Below are 15691 nucleotides of genomic sequence, written 5' to 3' on the forward strand. Positions count from 1 at the left end.
CCTCTTTATCCTTCTGTGTATTGGTAATTAAGATCTTTATATTTGAGAAGCAATTTCTCCAGTCATCTGATGTATCTCAACAAGATAGCCATCGCTATAGTGGCACATTTTGTAGAATAGCCACTGTGCTTGATTTAGTAAAACTAGTAGTGTATTGATTTCTTAGTTGTGATTCCAGTATTTCTTATGAATTATTAGGTATTATTTTAGTTAGCTCATTGTGTCCCCTAGAGGCATCTCTGTTTTTTAATTTTGTATGCTTTTAAATATGTTGAATAAAGGTTTTTTTCGGGTAAAAATCCTAACCCTGAAAAAGGTTATTACATTGTGTTTTGAAGTGCCATATAATGATACAAAATTGAACATTATTTTGATAATTGTGTGACAGAGCGATACCTTAGCATTTATGGCCCTACTTTTAATTTTGCCTGAGTCCACAAAACTGGGCCCAGACTGCAGTGCACTATATACCTAGAAGGTTGGCTATCCTGGGAAAAGTGAGGTGATAAGAATTATCCCAAGTCACGTGACAAGGCCCATTAGAGGGTCGGCCTCCTTAGGTAACTTTAATCTGTGATCCCTTGTTCTGTACACTTCAGTACCACAGTATTGCAGTATATAGTGTAAATAATGGTCTCGTATGAATCCAGCATAAGGCTGGACTTCACAGGAGTATCAAGATGGCAGTAATGGGGGCCTTCAAGCCCCCAGCTGCAAGGTAACCCATCGGCACCACGCAATCGCGTCAATTAAAATGCCATTGTCAGTGATTGACAATGGCATCTAACTGGTTAAACAGCAGTGACTAGAGATAGCTCCCTTCACTGCTGTTACAGGCATATGCCTGCCGTATAACACAGTTGGCATCTGTTGCATGTGAAGCGGCCAGCTACTGATCCAACTCCACACATGTGGACATACTGGTATGTTCATCTGTGCCAGGTGACTAATGTTGTTTTGAATTGATTTTAAGTGCGTGCATGGGGAGAGGAGCACCCTTGTATCCTTATCCTGGCTGTCTTATAAAAGGCATGCAACAAATGCATTTATATTGCAACCATTTTAAACATGCTTAAAAAGTCACAATTTGTATAAAATAATACAACCATGCAACATCTGACACACTGGACGTCAGCTTTTTTTCATTTAACATTTGGAAGTTTATTATCATGCTTAAAAAGTTGTGCTTGCATAAGTTGTACCAAATTTATCATTATGGGAGACATTTGATAAATATGGAGTTGTGGAACTGAAGATTTGCCTCAAATTACTTCATTTTTAATCAATGTGGAGCATTGTGTTTTTATATTACACCACAATATTACCACATGTAACCACACAATTGGTGGTCTTGTACTATTTCTACGTAGCTACATAGGGGGCCCCCCAAGAATGATTTTCTATGGTGGGCCCAAGGTACTGCTGTCCAATGCCGTTTGCATGACTTTGGTACCGCAGACAGGGCAGTATTCCAAGGCTGCTGTATGGCAGCACTGAGAACTTCTGCCATCCACAGCTCATCTTCTGATTAGTCAGTCCGGCGTGACTTCATCATCTCACTGTGAAACACACGCACACGACATCGCCCCAAGCCAGCTAATCAAAGGAGGAGCCACGGATGTCGAGAGATGGGAGTCCCACATGCCACCTCCTATCCAGCGGCCATTGTAGGCTCCTTTATTTGAAGTCTTGCAGCATAGAAGCTGCCAAAAAAAGCAGGAGGCGGCTTCACCGGGCAGGGAATAGAGCTGGAGTGACAGAGGCTTCAGATCTACAAACAGGCCATCAGCCTCATTTTCATATCAATTCAAATGCTGATTTCTCAGCGACTGAGAAACAGACTGGCCATGTGTAAAGGTATTACTGAACCTGTCTTTGAAAGAGCTATATGCGCATTTAAATGAAATGAAAGATACCTATTAATATTGAATGTGAATTTTATGAACACTAATCAGCTGCATCTATCCAGTGACTGCAACAGCTTGATATTCTTCAGCCTTTATGGTGTAACTAAAGTAAGAGTTGCTCCATATAAGTGAGCACTAACGCGCCAAACAACGTAGTCTGGTTACACAGGCTGACCTGACTTCAGATGCACACTGAAAGATTGGCAATAGGTCATTCAGTGGGCACAGACTGCCACTGCTCTCAGCAGCACGAGTCCTGCTTAAACAGGATAATGTGCTGCCGAGAAAGATGACATTTTATGCAGCACAAAATTTAATTTCACCCAACAAAACAAGGGTTTTGCGCATTCATTGGGTGATTTGAAGTGTTTACACTGAAATATTATCAGGGAGCAAACATTCCTAGCAACATTGGTTCCCAATACTCAACAGTGTAAATCACACATTTCAAACTCCAGCCCGTGGGCCAAACCTGGCCCGCAGGGTGATCATATTTGGCCTCCAACACCAGAACCGCCACCCCTATGTGGGCCCATTATTCTGTGTGGAGGACTACGCGGGGCCCATTATTCGGTGTGGAGAACTACGCGGGGCCCATTATTCGGTGTGGAGAACTACGCGGGGCCCATTATTCGGTATGGAGGACTACGCGGGGCCCATTATTCGGTATGGAGGACTACGCGGGGCCCATTATTCGGTATGGAGGACTACGCGGGGCCCATTATTCGGTATGGAGGACTACGCGGGGCCCATTATTCGGTATGGAGGACTACGCGGGGCCCATTATTCGGTATGGAGGACTACGCGGGGCCCATTATTCGGTATGGAGGACTACGCGGGGCCCATTATTCGGTATGGAGGACTACGCGGGGCCCATTATTCGGTATGGAGGACTACGCGGGGCCCATTATTCGGTATGGAGGACTACGCGGGGCCCATTATTCGGTATGGAGGACTACGCGGGGCCCATTATTCGGTATGGAGGACTACGCGGGGCCCATTATTCGGTATGGAGGACTACGCGGGGCCCATTATTCGGTATGGAGGACTACGCGGGGCCCATTATTCTGTATGGAGGACTACGTGGGGCCCCATTATTCTGTATGGAGGACTACGTGGGGCACATACTGTATACTAATTGGCCCGCGACTTTGTCCAAGTTTTTCATTTTAGCCCTCTGTGTGTTTAAGTTTGACATTCTTGGCTATTTGCAAAAAAAATAAAATAAAAGACAACTTTTGTTGAATCCCCCCCCCCCCCCCATGCTTCTTCTGCTTTTTCTAGACCCCCCCCCCCCCCCCCCCCCCCTTCCAAAAAGTCATCACAAGCACAGTGATACCAGTAATTCTTCCCATCTCTGTAGAGGCCAGTGATTGGCTGCGGTAGTCATGTGACGGTATGTCCAGCAGGTAAAGACAAGAGCATCTGCCCCGTTAGTGAGGAACTGTGGAGACAAGTAATAGTTTCCTATAGAACATTTGCTGCTCCTTGTGGATAACTCCTTACAATGAAACCACTCCATTGCTTTCTGTAATAATAAATTTGTCATTGTACAAAAAGGAAAACCACAAAGATTGTGGTCACTTACCAGAATAATCACCACTGCACAATGCCAACAATAAAGCCTTGTAAACAATTACAAGCTGCTCAATTATACACCCAAAATGTGAAGCCTGAAAATAACGCAATAGCTGGGGCAGCACGGCACAATGACCATGCCTGAGCGGATGACAGAACAGAGCGAATGAGGCAGACAAATATAGACAGCAAGCAGAGTTAGGGACAGCGTCGCACCTACATCACACTGACATGACACCCAGGCACAGGCGGAGTCATTACAGTATGATTCAGCCAGAAGTCAAAGGCCATAAATTACCTTTAGTAATCTATCAGCATCTCGTCGGTAATACGGTAGATATGGTAGCGTGCAGCCCATTCACTTGCTCTGGTGAAATCACTATGCAATAGAGAAGGCTTAATAAGTTAATTTTTTTCGACTGATTGCACAGAACAAAGCCTTGGGTTAGGTGTATTAGATTACAATAGAAACAATCTGTCAGAAATCTCTGATTATACATTGCAGACGTAGATTTTCTGAAAAATCAGGTCTAAGGGGGTAACGTTTCTCCTTTTTCTCTTAAGAGGCAATTTGCATATTACATTTTCCAGAGGAGCATTGCACGGCGAATAAGCCTCCTTACCTTGAGTGCCAGAGCTGGTGTGTCACTCTCCACAAGGATAAACGTTACCCCTTAGACCTCAGTCCAGAGCCTCTCATCTAGCCAAATCAGATCTCATACTTTGCACTGACGAGGGCCAACAGCCTGAAACCCCGTGTCTGCAAATTGAGATTGTGATTTGGCTTTTATCCTAAGTCATACTGCACGACTCATTAAAGGGTTGATTGTGACTTGTAGGATTGCTGCTTTCAATAGGTGGCGCTATAGAGTACAAGTCCTCTTTTTCTCTGAAGAGGCAATCTGCATACTGAAAAATCAGGTAAGCCTAAGGCTGTGTGCCCACGATGCAGTTTTTATGCGTTTCCGCTGCGTTATTTCCGCAGCGGAAATGCTTAAAAAACGATTGGTGCAAGGCCTGCTATGTTCCCCAATGATAATCCGCATGTGCTGTGCATATGCTGCGGAAGTTTCCGCTGCAGATTATCATTGCGGAAAAATCCGCAGCACAACCATTAATTTTGCGGAATTGAAGCGAAATCACCGCAATTGACTTACATTGAGCTGCTTCAAATCCGCAAGTATGTCAAAATTCTTGCAGATTTGAAGCGCATTTGCTGCAATTTTGTAGCACAAAACCGCAGCAAATGGGAAGTGACCTCATGTGGGGGCGTTCCAGCCATCCCATGAGCATCTCATAAATCCAGGAAGACGAGAATCTCAGACCATTCCCATCTTCCTGGATCATGGCTTTTCACTTGGGATGGTACAAGCGAATGGACCTGAATGTCGGATACATGATTAGTATGGTGCAGGTCTGTGTGCGGGCAGACATAGGCCGATGTGAGACTACTACTCCCATCGGCCTATGTCTGTCGCCCATTCGGTAGTGTCAGCAGGGGCAGCTTGATGGGAGCAGTAGTTCCCATCAGCCTGCTCCTGCTAAAAAATGTGCCCCATATTACATATTAGTTATTAATGGCCACCTATATTTTTATTTAATTATTGCCCCCTAAATTCATTTTATTTATTGCCCCCATGAATTTTTATAAATTAATTGTTGCCTATATTTTTTTACATTTATTGTCCCCTTTTATTTATTTTTTGTCCCCAAAGATAAATTTCATTGGTGGCCAGTGGTTAACAAAATAAATAAAAATAAAAGTAGTTCATACTTACCTGTCCCCGCCGAACGTCACCTAAAATAAAAAAAATACGCCTATACACCTCATTCCCCGAAGCTGCGGCTGACATGAACCCCAACACAATTAACCCCTGCCACCGCACCAGGGCAGCGTGGAAGAGCGAGGCTAAGCGCAAGATTTGGCGCACAAATATGATGCGCTAAATCTGGGGCAGCTGTGAGCTGATATTATAGCCTGGGAGGGGGCCTATAACCATGGCCCCTTTCTAGGCTATTAATATCAGGTTGCAGCCGTCCACCTAGCCTTTGCTGGCTACAATTTATAGGGGGACCCCACATCATTTTTTTTTTTGGGGGGGGGGGGGGTGTCCATCTGTAGAAAGGCCAGTAAAGGCTAAGCTAACTGCTGCGGCCTGGTGTTAATAGTAAGGGAAGGGGCCATGATTATTGGCTGCTTCCCAGACTAGAACATCAGCCCTCTACCGTCTGCTTTCCCTCTGCTAGTTATGAAAATTACGCGGGAGCCCACATTTTTTTTTTTTATAAATATATTGAAATGTTAGATTATTGTACAGCGTATGCATAGTTTGCTGAGACGCAGGGGCTGCTGTTCATCTGGCATTCTGTATATTACAAAAAGCAAAATGGTGAAGAGGGGTTGGACTAGGAAATGACATCAGAAGTGCCATATTTTTTTTCACCTAACTTTGTGTTCAAAAACGCATGCACAATCCGCATGTGTTTTTCTGCCAAGGAGATACAGAAATGCTCAGGAAAATTTCTGCTTCATTTCTGCATCGTGGGTACTTAGCCTAATGCAAATTTTATCATTACTATTCATTCTCCACCTTACGTATTAAATAAAATCAGCCACCAGGTTACTGGTACCTAATCTGACACGTTGTACTTCATGTTAGTGATACATTTAGGATGATATTTTTTGCCTTTATTTGTGAAAATATCAGAATTTAGGTGAAAAATATGAAAATGTTGCAGTTTTCACATTTTTATGTCGTTAAAAACCGATATTTATTAACTATTTTGTGTAATATAAGTAACATTTACCACATGCCTATTTAACATCTGCATAATTTTTTAAATATCATTTTTATTTTTTTACAAGAAGTTAAAGGGTTAAAAATTGATCAGCAATTTCTCAATTTTCCAACAAAATTTCCAAAAACAATTTTTTTTTTTTTTTTAAGGGACCACATCACATTTGAAGTGACTTTGAGGGGACTACATGACAGAAAATACCCAAAAGTGACACCATTCTAAAAACTGCAATCTTTAAAGTGCTTAAAGCCACATTCAAGAAATTTATGAACCCTTCAGGTGCTTCACAAAGCAATGTGGAAGGAAAATTTTACTTTTTCCCACAAAAATGTTGGCTTTACCCCAATTTTTTTCTTTCACAAGGGTAACAGGAGAAAATGGACAGTACAATTGATAATCAATAAGTGGGTTAAAACTACTGTTTGGGCACACAGCAAGGCTCGGAAGGGAATGAGCACCATTTGACGTTTGGAGTGAAAAATTGTCTGGAATAGATAACGGACGCTATGTCGCAATTAATGAGCCCCTGATTTGTCTAAACAATTAAAAAACCCCATAAGTGACCCCATTTTGGAAACTACACTCCTCAGGGAACTTATCTAGGTGTGTGGTGAGCATCTTGAACCCCCAGGTTCTTCACAGAAGTTTATAACATTGAGCCGTGAAAATGAAAAAAAAAAAATACATTTTTCCAGCAAAAGTGTTGGTTTTGCCCCAATTTTTTTATTTTAACAAGGATAACAGGAGAAAATGGACTGTACAATTTGTTGGGCAATTTCTCCTGAGTACGCCGATACCCAATATGTGGTCAAAATCTACTTTTAAGGCACAGTGCAAAGTTCAGAAAGGAAGGAGCGCCATATTATAGTGCAGATTTTGTTGTTATAGTTTGAGGGAGCCATGTCAAATTGGTAGAGCCTGAGGTGCCAGATCAGCTGAACCCCCCCATAAGAGACCCCATTTTACAAACTACACCTCTCAATGAATTCATCTAGGGGTGCAGTGATCTTATTGACACCACAGGTGTATCACAGCATTTTATACCATTGATCAGTGCAGAAAGAATAATTACATTTTTACCACATAAATTTTGTTTTAGCCCCAGATTTCACATTTTCACACATGGAAATGGGTAAAAATAACAGCAAGATTTGTCACACAATTTCTGCTGATTGTGGCAATACCTCAAATGTGGCTGTGCAGTACTGCATATCCAGGAGCCATAGCACTTTTCCAGAGCCTTTGTACTGCCAGTAACGTGGAAGACCCCTATATTTCCGTTAACAGATGACGGACCTGAGTGGGGACTTGCTTTTTTTTTGTGGATGGAGTTGAAGCTTTTATTGGGAACATTTTACATAACGTTTGGGATCACATTTATCCGGCGCTCTATGCTGAGCATTTTCAATAGTGGTTTCCATCTAAATTGCCGATTGACACAAATAAGATCAAACCCCTGACGGGTTCATTCACTATAATGAGACAGCAGTTACTGTGGACTCCGTCTGGCCTCTGTTCAGCATTGTCCTTCTTTTCAGAAGTGCACAAAACTGACCACGCTTTTATGCATGCTTAAAAAGACAGACACAGACGGATCACAGGCCACACACAGCAGGTCAAGAATTGCTTTTATTTTCTCATGCCGTTCCTCATGCGGTATAAGTGATTAGACGACTTTATTCTTCGGGTCGGTGTGATTACAATGATAGCAGATTTATATCGGGTTTTTATGTTTGGCTGCTGTCACACACTAAAAGAGGCTTTTTTTTTTTGCATCGCCATATTTTGAGAGCTATCATTTTTCTATGTTTCGGCCGACAAAGTCATGTAAGAGCTTGTTGTTTGCAGGACAAGTTGACGTTTTTATTGGTACCATTTTCAGGCACGTGACATTTTCTGATCACTTTCTATTCCGATTTTTGGGAGGCAGAATAAACAAAAACCAGCAATTCAGGAATTGTTTTTTGGGGATATAATAATAATAATAATTAGGCAACTTTATTTTTGTGGTCAGTACGATTACAGCGATACTACATAAAAATTTTATGGAAAAAAAAGAATTGCTTTGCATCACTTCATTCTGAGAGAAACTTTATTTCTTTGCTGACGAAGCGGTATGGCGGCTTGTTTTATGTGAAACAAGATGGTATTTTCAGCTATACCATTTTATTTGTTTTTTTTGACTGCGTTGTATTCAATTTCTTTGGCATTATGAGGAAATAGCATAGCTTTTTTGCCACTTTCTTGGGGTTTTTTTTATGGAGCTCACTGAAGTGGTTAAATAGCGTGACCGTTTTATAGGTCAGGTTGTTCCAGAGGTGGCAATACCAAAAGTGAATTTTTTAAAATAAATAAATATACCTATTTATTAGTTTAATTCTTTTCTCATTTTTTATGTTATGATTTTTTTTAAAGTTTTACAATTTTTCTGTCAGAATGGTCTAACAGGCTTGCCACAGCTGGCTGATCCAGAGGTTGTCATGAGGACCTCGAGTTGCAATGGAAACGATCAGCCATTGCGATGACGTCGCGGGGCACAAATCTGAAGGGAGAGGGAGCCCCATTCCTATCACAGCTTTCTAAATGCTGTGATCGCTATTGATCGTGGCAGTTAGGGGATTAAATGGCCCAGGGCGGTGCAGACACAGCTCCGGCAGTGACAGCCGGAGCTCGGCTGTAATTTACACTGAGCTCCCAGCGGCAATCATGAGGGCACAGCTCCATAATATAACATTGGAGCGAGTGCTATACAATGAAACATAAGATAGCACTCGTCCGAGCTATAAGCTGGCTATTTGCAAGTGTTAGCGAGCCCTTAAAGTCACCCATAATCTGTACAAATAAACTGAAATCAATTCGGGGAGAGGGGAATAAAAATAACAAAACTAAAATAATGTGGCTGCATAAGTGTGAACACTCTCTAATAACTCGTGAGGTGATTGTGTGTACTGTATTGCTAAAACGCGAATGGGATTGATTACCGTATATACCCGAGTATAAGCTGAGGTACCCAATTTTACCACAAAAAAAATTGGAAAACTTATTGACTCGAGTATAAGCCTAGGGTGGGAAATGCAGCAGCTACTGGTAAATTTCCCCATCCCGGTATGCATGGCCCCCTCATCCTCCAATTCTGGTATGTATGGCCTCCTCATCCCCCAATCCTGGTATGCATGGTCCCATCACCGCACACATAAAAAAATAAACACTTATACTCACCTTCCTTCCTCACCTCTGCTCCAGCGCTGCGTCCTGTTCTCCTGTTGCAGCTCATGTAAGCATCTGAGAAGCGCATGGCTTAAACAGCGATGCGCTCTCAGACTCTGATGTGATCTGCCGGCATATTCACTCCTCTCCACGCCGGGCCTATGTGCATGGAGAAGAATGAATATGCATTCTCTTTAGTAGCGGGTACCGTCAGCAGGAGCTGCGGCTCAGCGCTTATCCGTGCCCGCTACTAAAAAGAATGAATATTCATTCTTCTCCACACCCATGGGAGTGGAGAAGATGGCATATTCATCTCCCTTTAGCAGCAGGCACACGTGGTGGCTGCAGCAGCCAGCTACAGCGTGTGCCCTGCTCCTCTGCTGCCGCAATCCCCCACCACTATCCACCAACGGAATCTCTATATACTTGGGTATATACCCGGGTATAAGCCGAGGGGTGCTTTTTCAGCACAAAAAACGTGCTGAAAAACTCGGCTTATACGGTATTATCCATTTGTTTTAGAGGACTGGTATTTGTTGTAGGTAACAAGTTCATGCAGATAGCCTCTATCTGCTAACCTAGAGCATGACAAGGTTAATCTCCTGTGTATCCCTACAATTTCTCCTAATTCACCTACAAGTATACATAGATGATGGTGTGCTTGGGATGAGTACTTGAGACATGTAGAATGGTGTTACTCGACAATGGTTTTCTGTACATGGAGGTGGAAATAATGTTACCTGCCGTACCCGTGAACTGTAAGCCCAAAAAGGTGATAATTGATGAATGGTGTGAAACAGTGAATTTCAGATTATAAAATTGTTGGAATTGATGTATTGAATGAATTCTGCGATGTTGGATTACTCACCAGACCAAATAAACAACAAGTCATCAATATATCTTCTGTACCAAATAATATAATTGAAAAATTGACTGTGCGGAGTATACACCAATTCTTCGTCCCAAAACTACACAAATAAATTAGCTTGTGAGGGGGAGAATTTTGCACCCATCCAAACTCCCCTATGCTGATGATAATATTTTTGATCAAATACCAAAAAGTTGTGTGCCATTAAAAATGGAGTGACTTGAATAATATAATGTTGTAAACCAATGGTATATGAACTGTATTTGGTTAGATGAATTCTGAGTGCTTCTATTGCAACATGCTGAGGTATGGAATTATATAGGGAGAAAGATATTTTTTAACCAGAAGCTGGAACATCCACCCTTTTTGCCTGCATCTATACACATTGATCAGGATGTAGGTCCGTGCACACAGGACTTTACCCATTCATGGTGCGCTGACCCCTGTATTACATTTTTTTACTTTACAAAATTTTTTTCCAAGGCATTAGATATACCATGGAACACTGAACATAGTCAACAAAAAGTGGCTTAAATTTGGCATAACAGTGACAAATTCCTAGAACTGGAAATCCCTCAAAAATTGATGAAAAGACATGAAGAAAATTGGCCCGGGAGGCTACAAAGAGGCCTACAGAAACGTTAAAGGAGCTGCAGGAATTTCTGGTGAATACTGGATGTGTACTGCATGTGACAACAATCTATTTTATTTTTTCATATGTCTTGCTTGTGGGGTAGGGTGGCAAGAAAGAAGACTTTCTTACAAAGAAAGATATCCAAGCCTGGCTGTTTTGCCAAAACCTACATCACGTCTGCCAAAAGCATTTGGGAAAACGTGTTATGATCTGATGAGACCAAGGTTCAACTTTTTGGCCATAATTCCAAAAGGTATCTTTGGTGCAAAACCAACACTGCACATCACCAAAAAAAACACCATACCCACAGATAAATCGTGGTGGAGGCAACATTAAGTTTTGGGGCTGTTTTTCGGCAGCTGGACCAGGAGCTTTAGTTAAGATGGAGGAAATTATTGGCAGTTCCAAAAATCAGTCAATTTTGCAACAAAACCTTCAGACCTCTGCTAAAAAACTGAAGATGAATTTTACGCTTCAGCACGACAACGTCCCTAAGCATCCATCCTAATCAGTCCAGTCATTGGTTAAATGTATTAAATAAAGAATACACTTTATTACATATATTTTTAGCGTACCATTTGGTCCACACTTGCCTTCTGTTGGCCTTCTATTGTTGTAAGAGGGGCATGTCACAGTCCGTTATAATTTGGCAACAAGGTGAAAACTGTTGGGGGAGCTGCCAATCTATTTGTCAATTTCTAGCAGTTTGTCTCCCTCCACACCCAACAAAAAGATTGGGAAACTGAATTCTAATCGCCTTATCCTTGTGCCGTCATATAATCTGACAGAAGGCTATCATACACATCAGATGGGCGGCAGATCCTGCCAAAGTCAGTGGGTTCTGCCGACATTTACCTTATGTATATGGGCACTGTAGGATTAGTATACATTACAAGTGTATGACATAGGCTACACACACACTCAGAGCTTGACGAGAACTTAAAATAGTTTCTAGCTCTATTACATAATTTGTAGCAGGCAATTAAAAAACACACACACCTCAAGAATGAGAAACATCAAGATAGTAAAGATGCTCTGTCATCAGACCGGTTCACCATGTACGAGTAGCATCATTTGCATCCCAGTGATGGGAGTGCTTCCTCCTCTCATCAGCGCCATGTACAGGGGATCTGACACAGAGGACTGTCCACACTATAGCAGTAGTCTCCCCAGTGATGGGAGTGCTTCCTCCTCTCATCAGTGCCATGTACAGGGGATCTGACACAGAGGACTGTCCACACTATAGCAGTAGTCTCCCCAGTGATGGGAGTGCTTCCTCCTCTCATCAGTGCCATGTACAGGGAATCTGACACAGAGGACTGTTCACGCTATAACAGCTGTCTCCCAGTGATGGGAGTGCTTCCTCCTCTCATCAGTGCCATGTACAGGGGATCTGACACATAGGACTAGCCACACTATAGCAGTAGTCTCCCCAGTGATGGGAGTGCTTCCTCCTCTCATCAGTGCCATGTACAGGGGATCTGACACATAGGACTAGCCACACTATAGCAGTAGTCTCCCCAGTGATGGGAGTGCTTCCTCCTCTCATCAGTGCCATGTACAGGGGATCTGACACATAGAACTGTCCACACTATAGCAGTAGTCTCCTCAGTGATGGGAGTGCTTCCTCCTCTCATCAGTGCCATGTACAGGGGATCTGACACATAGGACTGTCCACACTATAGCAGCTGTCTCCCAGTGATGGGAGTGCTTCCTCCTCTCATCAGTGCCATGTACAGGGGATCTGACACATAGGACTGTCCACACTATAGCAGCTGTCTCCCAGTGATGGGAGTGCTTCCTCCTCTCATCAGTGCCATGTACAGGGGATCTGACACAGAGGACTGTCCACACTATAGCAGCTGTCTCCCCAGTGATGGGAGTGCTTCCTCCTCTCATCAGTGCCATGTACAGGGGATCTGACACATAGGACTGTCCACACTATAGCAGCTGTCTCCCCAGTGATGGGAGTGCTTCCTCCTCTCATCAGTGCCATGTACAGGGGATCTGACACAGAGGACTGTCCACACTATAGCAGCTGTCTCCCCAGTGATGGGAGTGCTTCCTCCTCTCATCAGTGCCATGTACAGGGGATCTGACACAGAGGACTGTCCACACTATAGCAGTAGTCTCCCCAGTGATGGGAGTGCTTCCTCCTCTCATCAGTGTCATGTACAGGGGATCTGACACATAGGACTGTCCACACTATAGCAGCTGTCTCCCAGTGATGGGAGTGCTTCCTCTTCTCATCAGTGCCATGTACAGGGGATCTGACACATAGAACTGTTCACACTATAGCAGCTGTCTCCCCAGTGATGGGAGTGCTTCCTCCTCTCATCAGTGCCATGTACAGGGGATCTGACACAGAGGACTGTCCACACTATAGCAGCTGTCTCCCAGTGATGGGAGTGCTTCCTCCTCTCATCAGTGCCATGTACAGGGGATCTGACACAGAGGACTGTCCACACTATAGCAGCTGTCTCCCCAGTGATGGGAGTGCTTCCTCCTCTCATCAGTGCCATGTACAGGGGATCTGACACAGAGGACTAGCCACACTATAGCAGTAGTCTCCCCAGTGATGGGAGTGCTTCCTCCTCTCATCAGTGCCATGTACAGGGGATCTGACACATAGAACTGTCCACACTATAGCAGTAGTCTCCCCAGTGATGGGAGTGCTTCCTCCTCTCATCAGTGCCATGTACAGGGGATCTGACACATAGGACTGTCCACACTATAGCAGCTGTCTCCCAGTGATGGGAGTGCTTCCTCCTCTCATCAGTGCCATGTACAGGGGATCTGACACAGAGGACTGTCCACACTATAGCAGCTGTCTCCCAGTGATGGGAGCGCTTCCCTGTCTCATCAGTGCCATGTACAGGGGATCTGACACAGAGGACTGTCCACACTATAGCAGCTGTCTCCCAGTGATGAGAGTGCTTCCTCCTCTCATCAGTGCCATGTACAGGGGATCTGACACAGAGGACTGTCCACACTATAGCAGCTGTCTCCCCAGTGATGGGAGTGCTTCCTCCTCTCATCAGTGCCATGTACAGGGGATCTGACACAGAGGACTGTCCACACTATAGCAGCTGTCTCCCAGTGATGGGAGTGCTTCCTCCTCTCATCAGTGCCATGTACAGGGGATCTGACACATAGAACTGTCCACACTATAGCAGTAGTCTCCCCAGTGATGGGAGTGCTTCCTCCTCTCATCAGTGTCATGTACAGGGGATCTGACACATAGGACTGTCCACACTATAGCAGCTGTCTCCCAGTGATGGGAGTGCTTCCTCTTCTCATCAGTGCCATGTACAGGGGATCTGACACATAGAACTGTCCACACTATAGCAGTAGTCTCCCCAGTGATGGGAGTGCTTCCTCCTCTCATCAGTGCCATGTACAGGGGATCTGACACATAGGACTGTCCACACTATAGCAGCTGTCTCCCAGTGATGGGAGTGCTTCCTCCTCTCATCAGTGCCATGTACAGGGGATCTGACACATAGGACTGTCCACACTATAGCAGCTGTCTCCCAGTGATGGGAGTGCTTCCTCCTCTCATCAGTGCCATGTACAGGGGATCTGACACAGAGGACTGTCCACACTATAGCAGTAGTCTCCCCAGTGATGGAAGTGCTTCCTCCTCTCATGAGTGCCATGTACAGGGGATCTGACACAGAGGACTGTCCACACTATAGCAGTAGTCTCCCCAGTGATGGGAGTGCTTCCTCCTCATCAGTGCCATGTACAGGGGATCTGACACAGAGGACTGTTGACACTATAGCAGCTGTCTCCCAGTGATGGGAGTGCTTCCTCCTCTCATCAGTGCCATGTACAGGGGATCTGACACATAGGACTGTCCACACTATAGCAGCTGTCTCCCCAGTGATGGGAGTGCTTCCTCCTCAGTCCATACATATGGCAGGGAGCTGTGTGCCCGCTGCAGGGACGGCAGCTGTATAGGGCATGTATGGGTGATATTCTATATATATTCTACATTAGAAGGTGGTAATGAAATAACCGACATCTCGGTCCACACATTCACCATGAGGATGTGGCGGCGCCTCTGCTCCTGATCACAGGACTCGCGGTCCAGGACACAGCCAGACACCGACTGATCTCTGGGCAGATGACATCACGGTCCATGGAGGACATCACCGTGAGGAGAAGCAGCATCCTCCATTCCTGCTGAGCAGTGTCCTCTGTCACCCTACCTTCAGCCATGCCCCTGAGCAGATACACCGAGCTACCCGCACACACCGGCCATCGTCATCCACCTACCGTGCCTCAGCACCGGCCCCACATCTCAGCGCTCGGCCGAAGCTCTCCCCCTCCAGAGGTTTCCGTTCCTCTTCTGTCAACTAGCAACCGAGATAAGAGAGCAGAAGCCACCGGAGCAACACGTGATTCACCCTGGCTCACGTCATCTGAGGGCGGTGCTAAGGCTGAGGGAGGGGAATGGAGCTGCTAGTTCCGCATTGCATGCCGGATAGTAGAGACAGATGGAACGCACACGTATAGGAATAGTGAGCTAATACCTGACCCGCAGTGACGTACGCAGCTGGTCTGACTGCGAGGGTGAGACCTGAAGGAGAGCGGCCAAGTCCCTTTCGCCACACGTCTAGCAGGAGGTGTTCGCTATATACCGGTCCATCTCACTAAATTAGAATATCATCAAAAAGTAAATTTATTTCAGTT

The 15691-nt window shown here is 44.5% G+C and overlaps 1 protein-coding gene across 1 annotated transcript in view; it reads right to left on the bottom strand.

Moving 5' to 3' along the window:
- Window positions 1-15441, bottom strand: part of CNST (consortin, connexin sorting protein) — a 203321-nt gene extending 187880 nt beyond the window's left edge. Inside the window, exon 1 of the mRNA XM_073672832.1 lies at window positions 15275-15441. The gene's annotated coding sequence lies outside the window, so the exon portion shown is untranslated. The remainder of the gene's footprint in view (window positions 1-15274) is intronic.
- Between the last annotated feature and the right edge of the window lie 250 nt (window positions 15442-15691).

This window comes from Phyllobates terribilis, unplaced genomic scaffold, assembly GCF_046119375.1.
Source record: "Phyllobates terribilis strain yellow unplaced genomic scaffold, ASM4611937v1 Scaffold_3__8_contigs__length_932513732, whole genome shotgun sequence".
Lineage (NCBI taxonomy): Eukaryota > Metazoa > Chordata > Amphibia > Anura > Dendrobatidae > Phyllobates > Phyllobates terribilis.